Source organism: Bacillus rossius, chromosome 2 (assembly GCF_032445375.1).
Source record: "Bacillus rossius redtenbacheri isolate Brsri chromosome 2, Brsri_v3, whole genome shotgun sequence".
NCBI classification, from domain to species: Eukaryota; Metazoa; Arthropoda; class Insecta; order Phasmatodea; family Bacillidae; genus Bacillus; species Bacillus rossius.
In genome coordinates, this window is record NC_086331.1 from 102,921,110 (window position 1) to 102,927,012 (window position 5,903).

Below are 5,903 nucleotides of genomic sequence, written 5' to 3' on the forward strand. Positions count from 1 at the left end.
TATTAAGTGAAGTTAATTAGATTCGTATTACATTTTTCATAATTTTCTAAATTCTCAACCGATACTGTTTTATGTAGTGGGAAGTGTTAAATAAGCACAAAAATATGGCTGGAGATTTTTTTGTTGCTATCTCTCCTAACCTTTACTATCTCCAGGATTTGTATTTCTCCTTAATATCCTCTTAATAAGTCCTTTTTTGTCTTAAATGGATTAAGGGCCTTTAAAAGTCCTTAAATTTCACTAAGAATTGTTGAAAACTCCTTAATAAAGATTGATAGCTTGTAAGTAATGGATAAATGTGGGTATTTAATGTTCTTTTGTTTCCACCATAAAAGCAAACAATGCTTTGTTCATGCCCAGTTTGGTGAATTTTAGGCCACATGATTAGATTTTATGTATTAAAAATATTTTTGAATTTTTTTTTATAGATTGTATCTCATCTTTAACTAAAAAGATGTATTTTATTGTCTTACATTGAACTTATAAAGATTGAACTTATAAAGTAAACTAGCTGCCCGACCCGGCTTCGCACGGTTGTATTTATGGGGGGGAAAATGAGACCAAATCTCCTATTTACAGTTATAATAAATGAAATAAAATGAAAATTAATTAATTTTGACAAAAACTTAATACAATGCTTTGTAATGTACCGAAGAAAAAACGAATAGCACCGATGGTTTCCCGACTCTCAAGCACGCAACGTTGTCATGGAAACGAAGTACCCACTGTTTCCCAGGCTTAAACACCAATCAACATTGATAATCAGTTTATTATTAATTATAAATTATTAAGACTATTAATCGAAATAAAAACTACCCTATCTCTCAAGTTGGAAACAATTACACATAAATGCCAATTTTCATCGAAATCGGTTGACTTGTTAAAGAGTTCACTGGACCTTTTTAGAAATCACTTTCAAATCCCGACCGACTTTGTTCTACCAGTGTATAGTTATTTACCTGTGTATATCTAAAAATTGGTGGTCTGTATTTAATGAGTGATGAGGACTACACTAACAATGAAATAGTCGTTGCCATGGAGACGAATTAAGCATCAACAATGCTACAGCCGTTGCCGTGGTGATTTTCTGCCAACTCATACATACATCACATTAGAAAACTCTAAAATTATCAGATTAAGACCATTAATCGAAATAAAAACTATCCTATCTCTCAAGTTGGATCGAACTGCACATGGTGTGCGAATTTTATTATAATCGGTTAAGTGGTTTAGGAGTCCATTGAGGACAAACATTGTGACACGAGATTTATATATATTAAGATATAATTAGTGATTATAGTAAATGGTATAAAATTCAGATAGACACTGCTTGGGTTGTTAAATGTGTTTCAGAAATAATTCTGGACAAGAGGGGCTTATCTGTAAGAATTGAACCAACAAACTTATTTTTTTTATGCATTAACTATTTAACATTGTTATTTTCTCAAGGTACTTTTGTGACATTACAAATGGTTTTCCTTCCCTTGATAGTGATGAAGCCAATGAAGTAAAGGGGGCAAAAATTTGTCAAAAGTTTTTTCTGTTTTACTAAATGTTTACTCCACGCCAAGCAGTGTAAAGATTCGAGGGGTGGGGGGGATATACATCCCCTGAATTTGGGAAAAAATTTCAAAATATCAGTAAAGACAGTTATTTTGGGCAATGCAAGGTGAGCTGATGCAACACCTGCAATTTAAACTGTGTGAGAAGCCACATCACCTATGACTACTACTTTTTCTTTAATCCCCAGAAAAAGAATTCCTGTATTCGCCATTGACTGATGTCTTCTTTCAAAAGTGTTGATAGTATCTGTTCACTAGATGTTTTAAAAAAAAAGTTGGCATGACATGTTCATGTATTGCCATGCTTCTGTGACACATATCGGATGTATGTTAATCAGAATAAATAAATCTTAAATTATAGTAGGAAATAGTTGCTATAAAATTCATGAAACAGATAACCCTTCAATGTAACCATATCATGGTTATTCTATAATAATTAACATTAGTTCATGTCTCTCTTCAGCTGTGTTATATTGGGCTTGTACTGTACCTGTATTTATATTATCTGTAAGAAAAGTATGTTTTGTGTTTTAATTAATAATTTATATTACAGAATTGCTTCAAATATACCTTTTCATGATATTTATTTTATTAAATTCTGTTTTGATAGTATTGAGTGAATTGATTCTTCAAAAAAAGGAAAAATTTGTTGCTCTTGGAAATACAGCTCTGTTACTTTAAAATACCTTTTTATTTTGGATATTAATTGTCTTTGTTATTGTTTATGCCTGTTATTTGCACTGGGAGCTATGTAAAACCTTTGATAATAAACAAAATTGTTTTCTCTCTGCGGTTTTTATAACTTGCCTGTGGTTTTCAGCCGAGTGGTAAGAGATGCTTTACCTGAGACAGCATTTAGCTGATTTGATGGTGCAATGGATAAAGCACTTTCAATATCTGTTGGACAAATACAGTATGACTAAAAGATTTGTTACTATACTAGCAGAATTATGCTTAGAGCTTGAAGATCAATCCAGTTGGACTATGTCAAGTACAAAATTGGGAGCAGAGCCAATCCAGGATAACCAAAATCTGGGTACTTGGAAAATTATGGAAAATCAGTATAAACCAAATTAAATAAAATGTACTTCATACACACATAACTTAACACCTAAAACTGTATGTCCTGCCACTCAAGCACACCAATACCAAAATCCTTACCACCTTTTCCAGTATTAGCACAACAATCATCTCAGTTCTGTTAGGGCAAGTGATATATTACATACAGAAAACTCTTGATTATCCGTGTTAATTGGGACCTACCAATGACCGGATAATCCAAATCCTGTAAAAAACCAGGATAATCCATTTCACAAGGGCCTCCCTCGAATTTGGGTCGCACCATATATTTGTCTTCAGTATAATTCTGAGTACAAGTGAAGTCTTTGTGTACTGTGTTTGCTTAATGGAACGTAAAGAATAGTGTGTCGCCATGCGGTCCTTCTCCATCTGTTGGAGAGGCTGCAGTTACCCACTCTTTCCTCCTCTCCCCCCTCGTAATTAATTTTGCTATCCCTCAGTGGCAAGTTATTCTTTCTTCTCATTTTCTTTGTCGTTTCATGCAGAGAAAATTGTGCCAGGCCATCCGAGCCATGCTTTTCACAGACTTAACATAGGAAAATTTCCTTGAATCAAGGATAGATGCAGTAAAATGTGTGCGTTTTGTGGAGCCATGGCTGCAGTGTTCGTCATAATAGAAATATTAGCATTTGGAAATAATATTGTTGGCTTTATGAAATGAAAACCTGTCGTGATAGACACGTGGTGATTACCTTCATGTAAGTTGCTAGTTCACGGTCATTTACAGCGGCCGAACAACACTGCCCAAGATAAGATTGCACAAATTGTGCACACACAAATTCTGGCTATTTTTTTCTTTTAGATTATTTTCAGTGTTCCTTCCTCCAGCTGAATGCCAGCTAGTCTCCTCACCCGCTGGGCCGATGGGCGGGCGGAAAGTTACCTAACAGAACATAAAACAAACAAGATGGAGACTGGAGACACATAGCAGCAGTCAGGACATCACCCTCGGGTTTAAAGTCTAACAAATGTGACAGCTGATGAGGTGGGCGACACGGACCAAGCAGCTTTCTGACACAGTAACAGGGTGGTTGAAAATACAGAATGGCCAAGCGAAGAAGTGTGCCAGAGTGATGCCATCATTTTTTTACAGCTTCAGAATTTAACAAACTAGTAAACAAACTAAATTTAAGCACTATAACCTGAAAACCGCAATATCTGTGCCTGGATAATTGAGAATTTACTGTGTGTGTCTGTAATGTATGTATGGTCATTTAAGGAACACATGAATACACAATTTATATTCATTTGATTCCATAAAAGGAATGCATACATATCCAATAGAAAATGCTCATTATGATGAGACTGACTTTGAAACCACACGGACATAAATATTATTTGAGTTTAAAATAAAAGGAACACCTTAAGCAGACAGCAGTTAAAAAATTAAAAACAAGTCAACGTATGTGCAAGACGACAGTGCCAAGGTCACACTATATTTTAGTTCACTAAAAAGAAACTAAAATTTTAACAACTCAAGACCAGAAGGATGTAATTTTCAGATACAAGGAGCGTTCATCATTAATCTAAAAATCAAGGCCAATTTCGAAAAGCTCAAATATTTTAATAGAAGCTTAGCCAAAATAATAATTTCAGTGTGGTCTCACAACAAAGTGACATGATAAATATAATTGTGTGTGTGGAGTCCACACACGACAAAAGTTAAACTTCTTGCTTATAGATAGAGATAAATTATTAGTATTTTTTTTATTGAACCAAAGATAATAATTTAGAATAGTAAGGATCTAGGTATGATCTCAGATAATAAAAGAAATATACATAACACTACTAAACAATAATTTTTTACACATGTAATTAAATTAATACATTCATGAAAGAACATTTTCTTGTGAAGAGGGCCCGTGGTGCAGTGCACAACAATAAGCTCAAACCCCGTTGTGTTGCCCTGTGCCCAAATACTCCCTTAAGTTGGGGTGGCGTCAGGTGCAGGCGGGTCCCTACCGCCGCAACCAGCCTATGCTTACAGCATTGCATGGTTAAACCTGAACTGTATGCCACCACTTGTAGCCTGCTCCACTTATCGTGTGCAAGTGTGTGCCGTGCCATCTCCTCTGCCAGTTCCTCCACCACGTACCTAACTATTCCCGTCCTTTCCGATTTCAGTTCAAAAACTTATTGACACGGGGAACAGCAGACTTAAAAATGTGTGTATAAACATCATGTGCAAATAGAATTTTTTTTGTGGGAAATGGCTAATACACTATTTTCAATAGGTGCATGCTAATAAAGGAAAACTACGCAAATCAGCAATGCCCCACCCTGAATACCTGTTGCAAATCATGTATTTGTGTCATAAAATAGATTACTTGTCTAATAAGCTATCTTGCTTTTGGAGGTCGAACTGTGTTGGAGTAGTAGATTGAAATGATGTTTCACTCTGCATTGCAACAGGCATCTTCAGGGTTGAAAAATCAACTGAGAGCAATAAAGTGGTAACGAGGTTCTTATTCTGGCAGCCAGTTACCAGAGGTCTCTTCCTGTTGGCTCAGGTGTTAGCCAAACATGATGGGGCAGGGTTTGTTTACAGTGTTAATAATAATAAAAAATTAAAAACAAAACCAACTAATAAATATTTTTAAGAAATTCTGGCTTGTACTAGAACACTATCCTTGCTCAACAAAGGAGAAGTTCACAAGCTGGCAGAAGCTGTTTTTGTAATTTTTATTCATTTTTTGTTTTTAATTTTTTTATTATTTAGTTTTTGTGATTTTACAATATTAAGGAAAATGTGTGTTAGTTTTCTCCATGTGCTGCTGTTTATTCTTGCCAAATTTTGAAGGTATTCTTCGTGTGCTCATTTTATTCCTGACGAGACTTCTGCTGATGTTCTCCGAGTGCTTCCGGTTATTTCTGAGAAATTGAGATCTGTACGAAAAATCTTTTTTACTAATGAGTCACGCAATTTTATTTTGAGTTACATTTAAATTTTGAATTTCTGCTACCAAATTATCACTAAAAATATTTTTATCAGGTGGAATTTGTGCCGCCAATTAGTATTGGCACAATTTCAAATTTGAATTTTTGAAAAATTCTGTTGCAAGTTTTTTTTTTCCTGCAAGAATTAAATTTTTTCCGCCTCCTGTACACTCCCGTTTAATCTTTGTCAGGCCTGTCTCTCCAATCCTTCCCAGCATTAAAACTAATTTTGCCAACCATAATGACCCAGCAAGTGCTATCGTCTTATCCCCGTCTTGGTGCACGTCCGTCGCAATCTTTTCGTTAAATGTGCTTCCTTTTTTT